Here is an 18,948-nt window from a genome sequence, read left to right on the forward strand (position 1 = left end):
GTCAATCAAAACGAAACAAACGTTAGTCCCTTAGTTAAACAAAAATAAAATGATACGTAGCATGAAAAAACGGAAACATAAACATAACATAACATAAAAAAAGAAATACGGATCTAGGGATCTCCCAATCATGTGGCTCTGCTCCCTCCCAAGAAATCAAGCAAATCGGTCATCTCTTCATCCTCGCGGGCCTCATCTGCCTCGTCGGGAGCCTTTGCTGGTGCCTCTCCTGCCCGGGCCTCAGGCCAATCTCCGGGCCACACGACCTCTGCCCTGAACTGATCCGGAGTAGGGCATGGAAAAGAAGTAAAACCCTGGCTCTGCAGGCTGAGGCTCAACTGGTAAAGACAGTCATGGGTCTGTACATGCGCCCGATGGTTGGCCGCCTGCTGGCGAACCAAATGCCGTAAATACTGCTCCGTATCAAATGATCCAACTGGGCCAGCCTGATGAGGTGTTGGCGCGTCTGCGGCCTGTGGAGCATCACCCTGGGCCTGTCTCTGCATGCAATACTTCTCAATAAAAGTCCGGGTGATGGGCGGCCGAATCACCTTGCTAGGTGCAACGGGGACTCCGAACGATTGGCAGAGTCCTGTGATCAAAGCGGGAAATCCCAGGGCCCTGTTGGACTTATCCGGGTCCAGAGGGTGCCTGGTAGGCATCATACCTGCAAATAGATAGATGGCATCAGTGATCAACTGAGCCACGTGAATACTCATCCGTGTCAGGATGGCGTACACCAGCTGACACTTTGGCAGGGGGAGGTCGGAATTATGATCGCTAGGCTGGATGTTGCTGAGCAGCAAGGTCATCCAGATATGGGTCATGGTGGTCATGTTGGTGCGCATGATCCGCACTCGTCTCCCAGCAACAGTTCGGGCAAAATCCTGCCCCGGTATACACAGTAACTGGGCGATGGCCTCCTCATCAAACCCATCGGCCTGGTTCCTCCTCTGGCCATACTCGCACTCCTGGCCCTCCTCCAGCACTAAAGGGTATCCCAGGAACTGGCTGAGGGCATCGCATCAAATGGGATCCACTGACCCCTCACCCAGGATCGCATATCTCGCACACCCTCCTCTATAGGCCAGGCATTGGCATAAAACTCGAGGACTATGTCTGGGTCGAACTTGGCCATGGGGGTAACCAGCGATGCCCACCACCGGCGAACTATCTCCTCCTAGAAATTGGTATACTTGTCGTCCCTGAGCTGGACACGTCGCTCCCGGAGAAATGACCATCCCTTGATGGCCTCAAAGCGCTGCTGGTGCTCAGCGCTCCTAAAACGATGACTATCATATTCGGGAGTGGAACTGGTTCCTTCAGCCGCTTTATCCTTCCTGGATCTCTTTGAGGCAAGCTTCCTTGGGGCCATTTCCTGCGAGAACAAACATTTGGAAGTTAGTTTTACAAGATAATGCTTATCTTAACACAAAAATGACATGTTAATCCCTCTGATTTTAGAACGAACTCATGTAATCTATTTATGCACACGCGTATGTATAGAATATCCTACTATTTATATCAACATACAAGGACATCCAACACATTCTAATTGTCATACCTATATATGCATTTTTGAAAAGAACACACATTCTCACGCTCAAGGCATTGCGTCAAAATTTACACTTAATTATGTCCTAAACATTTGCTATTAAAAAACTACCTACGCACACTTGAAATATATATCATACAAATTTTTATTGTTTCACTCACATTTATTTATATGCATATTGGAAAGCTAATTATATCCTGCACACACTTGCATTCAAAAGGGAATTCCACACTATCACATATTCATTTAGGAAGATAATCATTCACACTTTGCTAGGAATTTCATGCCCCTTATATTTACCCATATATACACACTATTGCAAGGTGTTTTCCATGCTACCTCTATGCAAAGTATCAAACATGGGGCAGCCCAAATTCGAGCAAAAACTCCCACAAGCAAGTCCTAATTTTCATGCTTTTCTAATTCTAAAACCAAAATTTGGGTTCTTAGCCATGAGTATGTTTCCTTGCATCGAAGCTACAAGTTTGGGTTCCTAAGCTTGGAATTGCATTTGGGCACCTATTATGAATCTCCTATGTTGTCCCTACATATATAAAACAGTCCCACCATCCTAATTTTACAAAATCATATTCATACATCATTGGGGCATTTCACCAAGCACTTGGTGGGCGTACGTTTAGACATAAATTGCAAGAGAATGGGGGCAATGTGGCATGCCCCATTGCTTCAGAATACAACATAGGCCTAAGGCCTTCTCTCACAAATCCTCAACTCAACAAATCAAGCATAAGAGCAACCCAAAACTGCCCCACAAATATGAGCACGTTCTCACAATTTATAGCACCAAAAGATGAAGAAAATACACCAATGGGAAGCTAAACAAAACTCAAGGATTGAATACTTACTTGTTGGAGTGAGTAGAAACACCAAAAATGAAAGCAAAATGCAACCAAAAGTGGCTTAGGGGAGCAAAAACCGCAAGCCTTCGTGAGTTCTCTCTTTTGAATGAGGGGGGGGGGGAGTTTTTGGGTACAAAAATGTTTCCCTCCCTCGTTTTTATATTTTGGGTGCAGGGGTTGCTCGCCCAGGCGAGCTAACCTACCATTTTTTTTAAGGGGAAACATTTAACCATGCCTCCCCCTCCCCCCTTATGGGTTAGCGTTTGCCTACTTGAACCTACTTAAGTTAGAATTAGGCGTCGATTACTTATTTAAAAAAAACAATAGTAAAAAATACTGTGAACTCAAAGGATACTGGGTTGTCTTGCAGCGATGTTCTCTGCTTGCCCAGCGCCAGGAAGGGACAACGATCGGTCGGTCATGACCCTATCCTCCATTTGCATCCGTCCCTAAGTACCTGCAAATAGGAAACAAACCCTGTGCGGCCAATCGTGACCGGGTCATTATCTTACCCTGGTTGATTTCTGCCGTCAACTCGTCTTGACTTCTGACCATGGCCTAAGATGATTCTGCCCCTGTTACCACAAGATATGCATGTGGATGTGCATGTATGAATGTTCCTAATGCGATGATTTTCTTAGTGAAGGCCAGTTAGGTTCAATTTTAATTAAGCATTTGGGGCACCCCATGAACCAAGTGAAGAGGACTCGGTTTAATACAAACTAAAACAAAGTGTAAGACCAAAGTGAGGACTAAAGCCTCACCCATCTTCTCTTTTTAAAGAAACAAGACAAATACAGTGAATGGGAATCCCTAGGGGAAACCCATAAGAACGAGAAAAACTCAAAAATACAAAAAACATGCAACGGTCCTCTCGATTGCCCCAGACTTCAAGCGTAAATATCGCTTAACGACATCGGAGTTCACGGCGAGGATAGTTCCTCGCCATCCATGTTGGTGAGTATCAGAGCACCCCTAGAAAAAGCTCTTTTCACCACAAAAGGTCCTTCGTAATTCGGGGCCCACTTTCCTCGATTATCCTTAACAGCGTGGGACATCTTCTTCAGCACAAGGTCCCCCTTGTTGAACTTGCACGGGCGTACCTTCTTGTCAAACACGTTCTTTATCCTTCGTTGATATAGACGCCCATGGCTCATGGCCGTCAAACGCTTACCTTCAATAAGGTTGAGTTGGTCGTAGCGTGCTTGAGCCCATTCTGACTCTTCTAGGCCTGACTCTGCTATTATCCTCTGAGAAGGAACCTCTACCTCAAACGGGAGTACTGCTTCCATCCCATAAACCAAGGAATACGGCGTTGCCCCAGTAGAAGTTCGTATCGAGGTTCTATATCCGTGCAGGGCGAAAGGCAACATCACATGCCAATCTTTGTATGACACCGTCATCTTCTAAACAATCTTCTTAATATTTTTATTTGTAGCCTCTATAGCCCCATTCATCTTTGGCCGATAAGGGGTAGAGTTATGATGCTGGATTTTGAAATCCTCGCACATTCCCTGCATCATCTTGTTGTTCAGATTGGTACCATTGTCAGTGATGATCTTCCTAGGGAGCCCGTATCGACAAATTAGCTCCTTCTTTATGAATCTGACTACCACACTTCTCGTGACATTAGTATAAGAAGCCGCTTCGACCCATTTGGTGAAGTAATCTATCGCCACAAGAATGAAGCGGTGACCATTCGACGCTTTGGGTTTGATGGCCCCAATGACATCTATTCCCCACATGGAAAAAGGCCAAGGGGCGGACATAACATTCAGAGGATGTGGCGGAACATTGACATTGTCCGCGTATGCCTGACATTTATGACACTTCCTTACATGAGCGCAGCAATCGCTTTCCATAGTGAGCCAGTAATAACCGACCCTAAGGATCTTTCTGGCCATAGCATGCCCATTGGCATGTGTCCCAAATGAACCCTCGTGGATCTCCTTAATCATGAAGTTCGCCTCTTTGGCATCTATGCATCGTAGGAGGGTCATGTCGTAGTTTCATTTGTACAGGATGGTACCACTTACAAAGAAACCAGTAGCCAATCTCCTCAACGTCCTTTTGTCATTGTCAGAAATCCCGGGTGGGTATTCTTTGTTCTCGACATATTGTTTGATGTCGAAGTACCACAGTTTCCCATCCCGCTCTTCCTCTATTGCATAAAAATATGTCGGCCTGCCCTGAGATCTGAATTCGATGTACGGCAGATCCCCGTGTGGGGCAAGTTGAAACATGGATGCCAGGGTGGCTAATGCATCAGCCATTTGATTCTCTTCCCGAGGTATGTGGTGGAAAGAAATGTCATCAAAGTACTTGGCTAACCTCAAGATGTGAGTTTGATAGGGTATCAACTTCGGATCCCTAGTTTCCCATTCTCCTTTCAACTGGCGTATCACCAAAGCTGAGTCTCCATATACTTTGAGTAGTTTTACATCAAAATCAATGGCCGCCTGAACCCCGAGGGCGCATGCTTCGTACTCGGCCATATTGTTAGTACAATCAAAACCTAGCCTAGCCGTGAAAGGAATACACTGATCATCCGGGGATACAAGGACTGCCCCTACTCCATGGCCCAAAGCATTAGATGCCCCATCGAAGCAAACAATCCATTTGTCTATGTCCTCGTGCGTCCGCTTATCTTCGAATAGGGCCATGATATCTTCATCTGGGAACTCAGGGTGCATCGGCCGATAATCCTGGAGGGGTTGCTGGGCCAAATAATCTGCCAAGGCGCTTCCCTTTACCGCCTTTTGGGTGACGTAAACGATATCGAATTCAGATAATAATACCTGCCACCTAGCGATTCGTCCCGTGAGGGCCGATTTCTCAAAGATGTATTTCACGGGATCCATTTGGAAATAAGCCACGTGGTATGGCTGAGCATGTACTGCCTAAGCCGATGTGATGCCCATACCAGAGCACAACATGTCCTTTCCAGCATTGAGTAATTCATCTCACATGCGGTAAACTTCTTGCTTAGATAGTAGATGGCTTACTCCTTTTTCCCAGAATCATCGTGCTGACCCAACACGCACCCCATAGACTCGTCCAACACGGTCATGTACAGGAAAAGAGGTCTTCCTGTTACAGGTGGCATGAGCACCGGGGGGTTTGCGAGACTCTGTTTGATCTTCTCGAAGGCCTCTTGGCAGTCAGTGTTCCACAAGACTGCCTGGTTCTTACGTAATAGCTTGAAAATGGGCTCATAGGTAGGGGTGAGTTGCGAGATAAATCTCGTGATATAATTCAACTTGCCCAAGAAACCTCGAACCTGCTTCTCCGTGCGTGGTTCCGGCATTTCAAGGATGGCCTTCACTTTCTCGGGATCTATCTCTATCCCTTTCTGACTTACGATAAATCCCAGCAACTTCCCCGATTTTACCCCAAAGGTACATTTGGTTGGGTTTATCTTCAGTTGGTATTTTCGCAACCTTCCGAACAGCTTACGTAGATTGACGAGGTGTTCGCCCTCAGTCCGAGATTTGGCAATCATGTCATCTACGTAGACCTCTATTTCCTTATGCATCATGTCATGGAACAATGCCACCATGGCACGCTGATAGGTTGCCCCAGCATTCTTGATCCCGAAGGCCATCACTTTATAGTAGAATGTCCCCCATAGGGTGACGAAAGTGGTCTTCTCTATATCTTCGGGTGCCATCTTTATTAGATTATACCTCGAGAAACCGTCCATAAACGAGAAAAGGGCGAACTTAGCTGTATTATCTACCAATACATCAATGTGTGGCAGAGGAAAATTGTCCTTAGGACTGGCTCGGTTTAAATCCCGATAGTCTACACACATTCGCACCTTGCTGTCCTTTTTCGAGACCGGGACAATGTTGGCCACCCACTCCGGGTATCGCGCCACAGCTAAGAAACCCGCATCGAATTGCTTTCTTACTTCTTCTTTGATCTTCAAAGACATATCGGGTCTCATCCTTCGTAGCTTTTGTTTAACTGGGGAAGACCCAGGATTCAACGACAACTTATGCTGCACAATGTCGGAGTCCAGACCGGGCATGTCTTGGTATGACCACGCAAAGACGTCTTGATATTCTTTAAGAAGGGTTATCAAGCCTTGGCGAATAGGTGCGGTCATACTGGTTCCCACTTTTACTTCTTTCTTTTCCTCTCCGGTCCCTAAGTTCACCAGTTCGGTTTCTTCTTAGTGAGGCTTCATTTCACGTTCTTCCTGAGCGATCAACCTCTCCAACTATGGTCAAAGGACATCCTCTTCCTCTTCTTCGTTCATCATTTGGCTTACATCTCGGTCGAAATCGATCGTCAAACTCTCATTGTTAGGATCCTCAAAGAATCGACCCTCATATCTATACCAAACAAGACAAAATAAACAAAAACATGCAAAATGATATGAGAAAAGGTGGAACTGCAAGAACAGATGAAACAAGATCTCTTTGTTTATTTAATAAGGTAGGTTTTACAAAACAAAAGAAAAAGGGAGTCTATAGGCTCTAATTACATTGAATCAGCGGTGTAGACCTCTGACTGGCTTATCACGCGCCAGTTCCCCACTTGGGAATCGGGATGGCATGGTTGCACGAAATTTGGCGGGTCTTGAGGGAACTCCTCTCCTACTGCGGCCACTTCTTCCTCGAACACCATTCCGGCACTGGTGAAAGATTGGCTAAGACGGTCGGGCCATACTCTGTCTGCCCGAAATCTTGACGGCACATTCCTCCTCCCCGGCATCCCGGGTTCATACCCCAATCCATACTTGTACGGATTTCCCTTAACATCGACTACGTCGGCATTCCCGAGGCCATCCTTACCTAGACCCATTCTGGGCTTAAATTCGTTCTTGAGCATAAATCGGGCCACCATTATGGCCGCGTTGGAGAGAGAAGGTAGCAACGAACTTGGTTCCACAGAGGCGCAGCTTACCACCTCGAAGGATTGGAAAGCCGTTTCCAATGATTCTTCCGCCGCTTCTACGTATGGTGCGGATGAGGGGCAGCTCACCAACATATCCTCTTCACATGATACTATCACCAAAAGTCCACCCACCGCGAACTTCAATTTCTAGTGAAGCGTTGAAGGGACCACTCCCAGCGCATGAATCCAAGGTCTCCCTAAGAGACAGCTATAGGCGAGATTTATGTCCATCACTTGAAACACCACATTGCAAGTGTGGGGACCTATCTGAATGGGGATGTCAATTTCCCCCATCACTTCCCGTCGAGTACCATCAAAGGCTCGTACCACCATCGAGCTCGGTTTTAAACGTGACGCACTAAAAGGAAGCTTTTCCAAAGTGGTCTTCGGCATCACATTCAAACTTGATCCATTGTCGATAAGTACCTTTGCGACAACATGTAGAGCCTTGTTGTGTCCTCTCCCCTCAACGGGAATCTCTTCTTCTGCAAATGCAATGTAATTATTGGTGGTTATATGATTAACGATGTCTTCAAAACCCTCCACTAAGATATCGTGGGCTACATGGGCATCGTTGAGGACTTTTATCAACAGCGCACGATGAGGCTCAGAGTTTATGAGCAGTTCAAGCAACGGGATCCTTGCTGGAGTTTTATTTAGTTGCTCGACTACCTTAAACTCACTTTGTTGGATGAGGCGAAGGAACTCATGAGCCTCTTCCAAAGTCACTGTCTTTCCTTGAAGACCCTCCTTCTTTTCAGCCCCTTTTATCACTGGAGAATCCACTTCTTTCGAGGGGGTGGCTACGTCTGTGGGCTCTTGGACCATGGGCGCTTTCCCCTTCGAGGGCAACTCCGCCGAGTGAGGGGAAGCGAACACCCGACCACTGCGGGTTACGCCACTGAGGCCGGTGATGTTGGTCACCTTGGCTGACAGGGAGTCAACTTCGGTTGCAACTCTCTCCCCGATCGCTGGAGGGGTATACTTCCACGGAACGGCCTTATTGCTTTGATATGCAAACGGCGTCGGCTTGGGCGTTGTCCGGGGGTATATGGGTGTGGCGTCGGTCCCTTTCCTAGTAAAACATATTACTAGGGCCTTGGGGGTTAGGGGAACCTTCTTTTCTTCCAACTGCATGCAAATATGTGGTTCCTCCTTCCCTCCTTTGGACACTTCAAGCTGCCCCCAGTCCATGAGCCGCTGAAGCAATTCTTCCACCGCGGGACAGGTTTCCATGTCGTGTGACTCCCCGAGGTGAAACAAATATTCGTCCCTTTCGTCTCCACCATGGGAGACCATGCTCGCCGCTTGCAGTGATTGGTAGATGAAGCGTCTAGAAGTAGCCACCTCTCCTAATCTCTTTGCCCGCGATCCTCTTCGATGGCGTTCACGCTAGCCCCTCCATGACTAGCTAGCGGGTTGGTTTTAACATTTGGGCCTTCCTCATGAAACGATAGCCAGTCGGCACTAATCAAGTGCTGCACCTTATACTTGAACGGGATGCAGGAGTCAATGTTGTGTCCGGGAGCTCCACTATGGTACGCACACTTGGCACCCGGGTCGTACCACTTGGGGTAGGGTGGCTGGAAGACCTTCCCGGGTATGGCCACCACCAAATGATTCTCCAATAATGAAGGCCATAACTCGGAGTATGCCATGGGAATAAGAGAGAAGTTATCCTTCGGGTGTGGGCACTGCGCATTATTATAGCTCGTGCTGGGGGCTGTATTATTGATTGGTCGGGGTGTGGTTGGAGCTGTTCGTTGGGCCGGTGTTCTTTCTATCGCGGGTGGTCCTTTCACTTGAGTCGGGAGGGAACTCCCGGCTCGGATTGAAAAGTTCGGGGGGTTAGGCTGGTATAAGCTTTGGATATTTTGGGGTGCTTTCATCCACGTCGGGGCGGTGGTGACCGCGTGGGTATCTCCTTCCTTTTTCCTCGCGCCCACCACTGGGGTTCTTCTGTTGTTATTGGGGGCCGTGTTGGAGGCATATTCGAACTTTCCTTTTCTCAGTCCAGATTCAATTCTTTCTCTGGCGAAGACGAGATCCGCAAAGTTAGCTGGCATGTAGCCTATCAGTTTTTCATAGTAGAACGTAGGCAACGTATCTACCATGATTGTGATCATCTCCCTCTCCGTCATGGGCGGGACGACTTGGGCTGCGAGATCCCTCCACCTTTGGGCATATTCCTTAATGGACTCATGTTCTCGCTTGGTCATACTCTGAAGCTGGTTCCGATCGGGAGCCATATCCGTATTGTATTGGTACTGCCTAATGAAGGCAGTCGCCAAGTCTTTCCATGATCGGATCTGGGAAGCTTCCAGATTGGTATACCATGCCACAGCCGCTCCGGCCAAGCTGTCTTGAAAGAAATGGACCAACAGTTTTTCGTTCGCAGAATACGCCCCCATCTTCCGGCAATACATCCGAAGATGCCCTTTCGGACATGTCGTCCCTTTGTACTTATCGAAATCCGGTACTTTGAACTTGGGAGGGATGACGATGTTAGGCACGAGACATAGGTCCGCTAAATCCGAGAATGGGTAATTGCCGAGGTCCTCTACTGCTCTTAGCCTCTCTTCAAGCACATCAATCTTTCCTTTATCTTCTGTGAAGGGAACGGATTCCTTTACGGGTGCGGGTGAAGATGGGACATGGGGGACTATATTTGGTTGAGGTAATTCATGGGGGGATGGATCCTTGAGGGGAAGCAGAGGGCCTAGATGGGTATCTTCTTCATCGTCTTCTTGCATAGGGTAATCGGCATAAGGAGGAAGTTTCCCCTCGAAGGTAGGGGCTTGGCTCACATCTTCCGGAGCGGCACGGGGAGTGAAGTCCAGAGGCAAGCCATAAGGGTAAGCTTGCGGGCTGTACTTCCGACCGAACACCGTCGGGTTTCTATCTCGGCCCAAGTTTATTGTGGGCTGTAGCACTGGTTCCGCTTCTCTAACAGCATTGGAGGCGGTTGTCGTGGCATTATCCTCTAGAGTTTTCTGGAGTTTTAGCATGGCCTCCGTGATAGAAGCCATTTGATCTTTTAAGGCCGATAGATCGGCCTTCATCTGCTCTTGCACGCCCTCTTCATTATCCATTTTTCTGGATCGAGTGTTATAGGGGTGCCTTTGTGCTTTCTTAGTTATGGTGAATTCCCTAAAGAAACAAACAACGATGAGCATGCCACCAAAACATGAATATGAAAATGAATGATCGGAGCACTTGGATTCACCCCAAGGTTTTTTAGATAACGTGATGAGTTCAGAATTTCTCATTTTATAAAAAGAACAAATCTTTCATCTAGCCAAGATTATACAAAGGTGTTACAAGAGAACCTAACGGTTTCTAATTATATGGGCCATCAAATCTATCATGTGTTGACAGTAATTGATTAGCCCATAAATCTCCTCGGGGGTTGTACACAATTCGGCCATGGCTTTCGCTTTGGCTAATAGTCGTGGGAGGTCTTGACTTCCATTCAAGGTCAAGGCGAACCTATCCATCCACATAGTCACTTCTTGATGCAATGCATCAATCACCCTTCCTCTTGCTTCTTTTTCGGCGTACACTTGTGCAAAATCCTCCACTAGCTTTTGTTCATGGGTCACAGACTGGTTCAACTTTTCCTTGTACTGCCTTATGATAGCTAGCATGCTTTGTTCCGTGGCTTCCAAGTGTTGAGCCAAACTCCTCTTGGACCTTGCGCAAGCAGCTAACTCTTCTTTTAAGATCATGTCGTGCACCTGTGACCGGTCTCTTTCCTTTCTTCGGAGCTTGAGCTCATTGTTGCTACCCCACAAAGCTCCTCGGAATTTCTCTCGGCCATGTTCCTCCTTGCGGGCCCTTTTGGTTTCTTGTTCAAGGGCTCTTGCAGTGGTCGCGTTTTCCTCTCGTAATTCGGTGCACTCCTTCCGGATGTGTGTAGCAGCTGACTTGAATTTTTCTTTGGCGGGTCTTGCCTTCCCTAGCTCTAATTTTAGAGCTTGGACTTCCTCATCTTCCTCCGGAGCTTCGAAGTTCTCCTCATCGATAACTTTCAATTTAGAGAGCCAATCTAACCCTCACGTGTTAACTCTTAGCCATCCATGATAACCACCGATGACGCCATTACGGATGCCTCTAAGCTCCTTGTCTTTTCTCAACAGACTTCTCCACGCCTTGTGGACTCTTTGTATCACCTTGAGACTTTGCACGCCTAAATCCATCACAAGGAAAGGCGAGAGACTTTCTTCTGTTGGCGCTCCCCTCATGGGGTACCCTAGCTGTCTTATGGCAAGTGCGGGATTATAGTTAATTCAACCCCTTGTCCCTATCAATGGAACATTAGGGTAGTCCCCACACGAAAAAAGAACTCCCTCCTTGCCTTCCTTCCATCGAGAAAACCAATTGATTGCACTACCTCCTATCCCAGCCAAGTGTTGGTCCCAATTGACTCTTCTTTTTTCGACACACGAGCAATAACTTTGAAGCGGACACAGGTGTCTTATGTCTTGTTGGAATAGGTGTGAAACCAACCACACACAGAGAGCGGGTAAGCAACATACAATCCGTGTGCTGTTTTTCTCGCACCTTCGATCAAAGGTATCAAATAAGTTCGCCAAGATAGCCACCACTGGACTCTCCTTGCTATGGTGATATGCAAGGAAAGCATCAATTGCGGCCAAGTCCACCAAACCATCCACATTCGGAAAGAGGACAACCCCAAAGATCAACAGAGCTAGTATATCCACAAACGGGCCCCACTTCTCTTGGCTCGCCATATCCCTTGCCTTGCCTTCCAAGTATTTCCGCGGCAGGCCTACTACGTTGTTTCGAGTTTGCTTCAAGCGGTCCAACTCTTTTGACGAATCTCTGACCACAACTGCAATCTTACTCAAGGAAGGAAGAAACCCGGAGAAAAGATACGGTTTTCTTCCCCCAAGAGGGCATCCTAATATTTCCTCAAACTCTTCAATAGTTGGTACCATTTGGAAATACCCAAACGTGAAGCACCTCAACGACTGATCATAGTATTGGGCGAGGGATACGACAGCTTCCGTAAATACCTCCGCTGCGGTCAAATCTAGAATCTTTTTGTACACTTTGCGGAAGGCTTGCCTTTGGAGAGGTCCCATCAATCGTCCCAATTCCTTGAGGCTGGTGACATCTAGACCCTTAACCTTGACTTGATAAAACCTTTTGCCGTTTTGATTTGTCCCCATCATTTACCTAAAAAAGGGGTGGATCAAGACTCCGATATGAATGATGTAATGCGTATGCATGAAACAGAAAGAAAATAAAACAAAGGGGAATATACATATACGAGACTACAAAGATCCACCTTTTTAATGCTACGTTTTAGGCATCACGGCGCCTCAACGTAAGTATTAAAAGGTTACGCATTACACTTGAAGAAACTAGCAAAACTATATATAGCGCTATTTGCAGAGAAATGCATGAGAACAAATGGCACAAAGCGTGTTTGCTCCATGCCCCTAACTGGGAACCTATAGGACAATATCTAGGGGTCTCTAATCACTACCCCCCAACAATTCATAACTCACACGGCTATTTTCTAGAGGTATCATCACTCAAAATAATAATATTGCGGCGGTATGGTGGATCTTTGCAGTCTCGTATATGTATATTCCCCCCGATATGAATATAGTGTAAAGATTACTTTCACTATTATCAAGCAAGTCGGAGAGCTAGCATGATGATAGATTCACCCCCACTCCTTAGATTCCCATGAACCCGGGTATTGGGCCCTTTTTTTTTTACTCAAACCCGTGGGTGCTTAGAATACAGTGTAAAGAATGCGAAATAGACAACAGTTATTTACATTTTACACAGTTCAATAAATGCACACACAAGGTTTCATAATTCCACAATTCCTTAAAATAGGCCTAACTCACAAAAAAGTCCCCAGTGGAGTCGCCAACTATCGCAACATGCCCTTTTGCGGGCGAGCGAGGCGAGACTCACGGGTGCGCTTTCCAAAGGAGGAAAGATGCGCGGAGTCGCCACCAACGTTTATTTGTGGAAAACGTCGGAAAAACCGAAGGAAACCGGTCAAAATGAAAATTCTAAGTTCGGGAGTTGTATTTACGTTTGAGGAAGGTATTAGCACCTCTCACGTTTGTCTCAAAGGACAACAGCCTATTTTTTAGAATTGAGGAAATTGTGTTACCTTAACTTTTATTTCTTTTTTATTTTTTGAGGTCGACAAAAGCGAGGCTCTTGCTCCTACATACCCTCCATCGAAGAGGAAGTCAGACCTACGTAATTCTTTTTTAAGAGTGAATCAAGCGATTCTTTTTACTTGAAAGGTGATCATTTTAAGGCGTTGGACCTTAAAAATGATCCATTTACTTGATAAGGAAAACTGAGAGGATAAACCTTTAAACCCTTTTTAGTGACCTTTTTTGTGGACGAGCTTGACTAGGCGAATTGATTTTAGCCTTAGTTTCACTTTAGTTATTAGTCAATTCAATTAAGAATGAGAAATCCCAAAGAGAAAACGCCCGATTGATTTTTTGCTTCATTTTACTAAAAGGTATTTTTTTATTATTATATTATTATATTACCTCTTTTTTTATTTCCAACGTGGTTACGGCACGACCGAACGGTCGAAATTCATTTTAACAGAAATTAACGGATATTACAAATCAAATGATCGGTGGAAATTTATTTTCTTTTTTGATTAGGCGAGAAATGACTTAAATAAATGACTGAAGCACGTCAAAAGGGGGTACAGAAAGTAAATGAAAACGAGAATAAAAATACATGAAACAAAATGGGTACCACCATGGGTACATAGAATGAATTGAAAAGCTCGGTTTGGGGTACTTACCAGTTGAAGACCGAAGAAAACGAAGAACGAACGATGGATGTCGAAGAACGGTTGAAAACCTTCGTGTAATTACTCACGGAAACGTTACGGAAGCGCTTCGGCTTGTATTTTCTTCACGAAAACAATTTTCCTCAGCAAATTTAAGAGAATACGAAGTGCCAAGAAGGCTGAACCCCTTCCCTCTTCACTCTTCCCCCTATTTATAGCAAAATAGGGAAGGAGCTTGCCACCCAGCTCGCCCAGGCGAGCATGGTTGCTTCCTCCAGAAGTAATAGCCTTTTGGAGGAAGAATCTGGAAGGCCCAAGTGGGCCTGATTGCAATTTGTACCCCCCTTTTTACTAAATGCACCCCCCTTCTATTTTTTTTGCGATTCTTTTTCCGTAACGTTACGAAATTTTACGAATTCCGTAACGATACTTATTTTCTTTCCGTAAGGTTACGAATCCTTATGAATCATGTATTTACTCTTTTTTAGTTTTCGAAGAAGTTACGGAAACTCACGGATTGCACAACAACACCTCCTTTTGGTTTCCGCCGCATTACGGAATTTCACGGATCGCATAACCCTGCTTCCTTTTAAAATGACTTCCGGCGCGTCTCGAGACTTACATATTGTGCAACAAAGGGTGCCAAGTATCTTGAAACGACCAATCAAAGGTTGCATGTCATCAAGTAATAATCCCCGGATGAAATTAGGGTATGACACTAGGCACACAAATGGTTGATCAGACCAAGAGCATACAAAATTTAAGCACTGAAAGAAGCATTGAACACAAGAAACACAATCAATTAGATATTAAAGTAATTACATCAGCTATTCTTTAGAAATCCCCAACAAGGGTGTGTGGAAGCAAAGCTTACAAGCTTATTTTGATGATGCCAAAGACTCAAGTCAAGAATCAAGATTCAAGCAAGTTTCAAGAACCAAAAAGTCATTCAATCAAGATTCAAGTGAAGATTCAAGAGAAGACTCAAGATATGCAAGAACCTCAAGAAAAGCATCAAGATAAGTATAAAAAGAATTTTTCAAAGAAAAGATTGAATAGCACAATTTGTCCAAAAGAATTTTTCAAAGAAAAATCTTTATCAAAGTTTTTACTCTCTGGTAATCGATTACCATAAGGCAGTAATCGATTACCAGAAGCCCAAAACAGTTTTATAACTGTTTTACAAAGTAGTAATTGATTACCATGGGCATGTAATCGATTACCAATCTTTTTTAACATTGAATTTCAAATTTCAAGAGTCATAACTTGTGATAAAATATCTTCAAAATAGTGTAATCGATTACACAACTTTTGTAATTGATTACGAGTGGTTTTGAATGTTGTATTTCAAACCTCAACATGAAGAGTCACAACTTTTGATAAAGTAAGCTGTGTAATCGATTACACCATTATGATAATCGATTACCAGTGACTATTTTTGAAAAATAAATTTCCAAGAGTCACGACTTTTAAGGTGACTGGTTTTTGAAGAAATAGCCAAGAGTCACAACTTTTAAAGTGACTAGTTTTAAAGAAAGTCAGTTTTGAAGAAATTGCCAAGAGTCACAACTTTTAACATTGATTCATTCAACCAGATTTCTTAACTTCTTTTTAAGAGATTTTGTTCAACACTTGCTTTGTCAAGAAAAGTTCATTGGGAAAAAACTTGTGCTATTCTATTTTCCTCTCCTCCTCCATTCTTACAAAAAGCTTTTCAAGAGACTCACTCTTGGTGACTGTTTTCAAGAGATGATCTACTTGGTTAAATCACTGGACACAAAGGAGTAACGTCCTTTGGGGTTCATTGCAAGAAGTGGAATTTGCTTCTTGGTTAAATCACTGGACACAAAGGAGTAATGTCCTTTGGGGTTCATTGCATGAGGTGGGATTTACCTCTTGGTTGTAATCACTGAACACAAAGGAGTAACGTCCTTTGGGGTTCATTGCAAGAGGCGGGTTTGTCTCTTGGTGTAAACACTGAACACAAAGGAGGGAAGTCCTTTGTGGTTCATTTCTTGTAAATGATTTTACAAGGATAGTGGAAATCTCAAACGGGTTGCTTGGGGACTGGACGTAGGCACGGGTTGTGGCTGAACCAGTATAAATCTGGTTTTGCATTCTCTCTTTCCTTAATCTCTTTTACTTTCTATTGTGTTTATATTTCTTTAAGTTTACTTCTCCTTATTTGTTATTCAAGTAACTTGTTAAAAAAGAAATAATTGAATCTAGGGAATAATAATGAAAGAGAAATTTTCAATTAGGAATAGTCAACGAAAACTTAATTCAACCCCCCCCCCTTCTTAATATTTCTGAGGTCGCTTGTCCAATAGGATGTTTAGCAAGCCATTACCAAAAAACTATAACAATAATGAGATTACTAAACCTTGGTATCTCTGCAAAAGTTGTTCATCATGCTACCTCCAGAGCTCTATTCCCAAAATAGGCACTATGGTGTGCTCTGGAATTCTCTGCAAAGGTGTTGTTAAAATTCTGTGTAAATCATTTGCCTGCCCTAATTCTGCACAAAATAGGCTTTAAATAGACTCCGAATCTGTGACGTTGCGCTTAGCGCCACCCACGCCTTTGCGCAAGTAAGTGGATTTGAGCTTAGCGCCAATCGTGCGTTGAGCCTGCTGAGGACAACTGTTGCGCTTAGCGCACTGATCTCGTGCTTAGCACGCGACCTTGATATTGATGTCGGTTGAGCAACCAACTATTGTTTAAATCCCTCCACCTTTTGATCAACTCTTCCTTCCTCAGCTTGTATTTCCATTCTGCTTTTAGTCCTCACAGCCTTACACTCTTCCTTAGGATTTTTCTTCGTGTTTGCTGTAAAACTGCTTGATGGTCTATCTGCTAATTGCTTCACAAGCTGGCCCACCTAGACTTCCAGATTCTTGATAGCAGACTCTGTGCTCTTCTGATTAGACATTAACACTTGCATGAATTGAGCTAAAGTTTCTTCCAGCTTCGTGGTTCGGTCATAGAGACTAGGCATCTGCTGTTGTGGCCTTGTAGATGGACCACCCTGGTCTCTGTTGAATTGGTTACCAAGGTGATTTTTCCATTGTCTTTGCTGTTGATACTACTGGCTATTCTGAAATCCAAAAAATCCACCTGCATTAAAATTGCCTCTGGGCTGATTCCTCATATAATTGACTTCATGAGCTGGTTCTTCATTGGGGATATAGCAGCCAAAATTGTGAGCTCCACCACAGATGGCACACCGTGCAACCTGCAAAACAGTAGATGGTAAAGATTGCGTAGAATGTATTTGAGTTGGCAACTTACTTAGTGTTTCAGTCAATGCTTCCAATTGCTTGGACAATAACTTGTTCTGTGCCAACAAAGCATCTTGCGATGTAAGTTCCAGAAGACTTTTCTTTGTTGGTACGTGGGCTCTATCTTTGAGAATAGCAATGTCACTTGCAGCCATATTTTCAATAAGAACCATGGCTTCTTCGGGGGTCTTCAGCTTTATCTTTCCTCCAGCTGAAGCGTCTAATAGCTACTTGGACTGTGGCCTTAACCCATCAATAAAAATGTTGAGCTGAATCGGTTCGGAGAATCCGTGAGTGGGTGTCTTTCTCAATAGACCACAGAATCTTTCTAAGGCCTCACTCAGGGATTCATCTAGAAATTGGTGAAAAGAAGAAATGGTTGCTTTTCCTTTTGCAGTCTTAGACTCCAGGAAATACTTCTTCAAAAATTTCTCAACCACTTCATCCCAAGTCTTAAGACTGTTGCCTTTGAACGAGTGAAGCCACCTCTTAGCTTCTCCAGACAATGAAAATGAAAACAAGCTCAATCGAATTACATCTTCAGGCACACTAGCCAGTCAAATAGTATTGCATATTTCAATGTAAGTGGCTAGGTGTGCGTATGGGTCTTCATTTGGTAGACCATGAAATAGATTATTTTGAATCAGTTGTATCAGAGAAGGAGGATATGTGATTGTTTGTGCCTGAACCTCTGGCCACGCTATACTGGAAAAGAATTATGGCATAGTGGAACTTGAGTAATCTTCTAGGGTCACTCTTCTTGGCTCTTCATCCATAATAACTTCTTCAATTAAATCTGTATGAGATTGCTTTGGAATAGGAAAGCTAGAAGACACCTCGGAAGATCGAGGTTCTTCTTCTGGAGTTGTTGCTGCTTCTAAATCCTGCAAAAAATTTCTAATTCTCTCTGCATTGCACCTCCTGCAAGTAGCGTTAATCTCCAAATCGATGGGGATCAAATCACCTGCAGTAGATCTTCTTTGCATACAAGAGAAATAGAACAACAATTATCCAGTTCAAAAGAACAATAAAATGTGCAGTAACTAAAATATGAACAAAAAGAATCAATGAATCAAACAGAAAATTATAAAGCAATGCCGCAAAATTGAACTAAACTCTTCTAATGAATTAAGTTCCCCGGCAATAGCACCATAAATACTTTGTTCATTTTCCCATATGGTTCCTTTTTCAATAATTCAACAAATATATTCAAGGGAAATGAAACACTGGAAAGCACACTGGGTTGTCAAGTATTTAAAATTAAAATGGAGTGATCCGAGTATCGAACTTAGGAAACTTGCTTATTAGACAGAGTTTTATTCAGAAGTAAGGCATTGTTGGAACAACGTTGATAATCGATGGTTAAAAACATAAATAAACTAATTCTATGGTAAAAACAGTAAATGCAAGTAAGTAAAAGTTGACAGCAATAGGTAAAAAGTGTTGGGTCTTTCTAACAAACAAGCTTATGCATATGAAGATATTTCTCTAATCAATCATGCTTTTGTGTTCTATATTGTAGCCCAAAATACT

Source organism: Glycine max, chromosome 13, assembly GCF_000004515.6.
Source record: "Glycine max cultivar Williams 82 chromosome 13, Glycine_max_v4.0, whole genome shotgun sequence".
NCBI classification, from domain to species: Eukaryota; Viridiplantae; Streptophyta; class Magnoliopsida; order Fabales; family Fabaceae; genus Glycine; species Glycine max.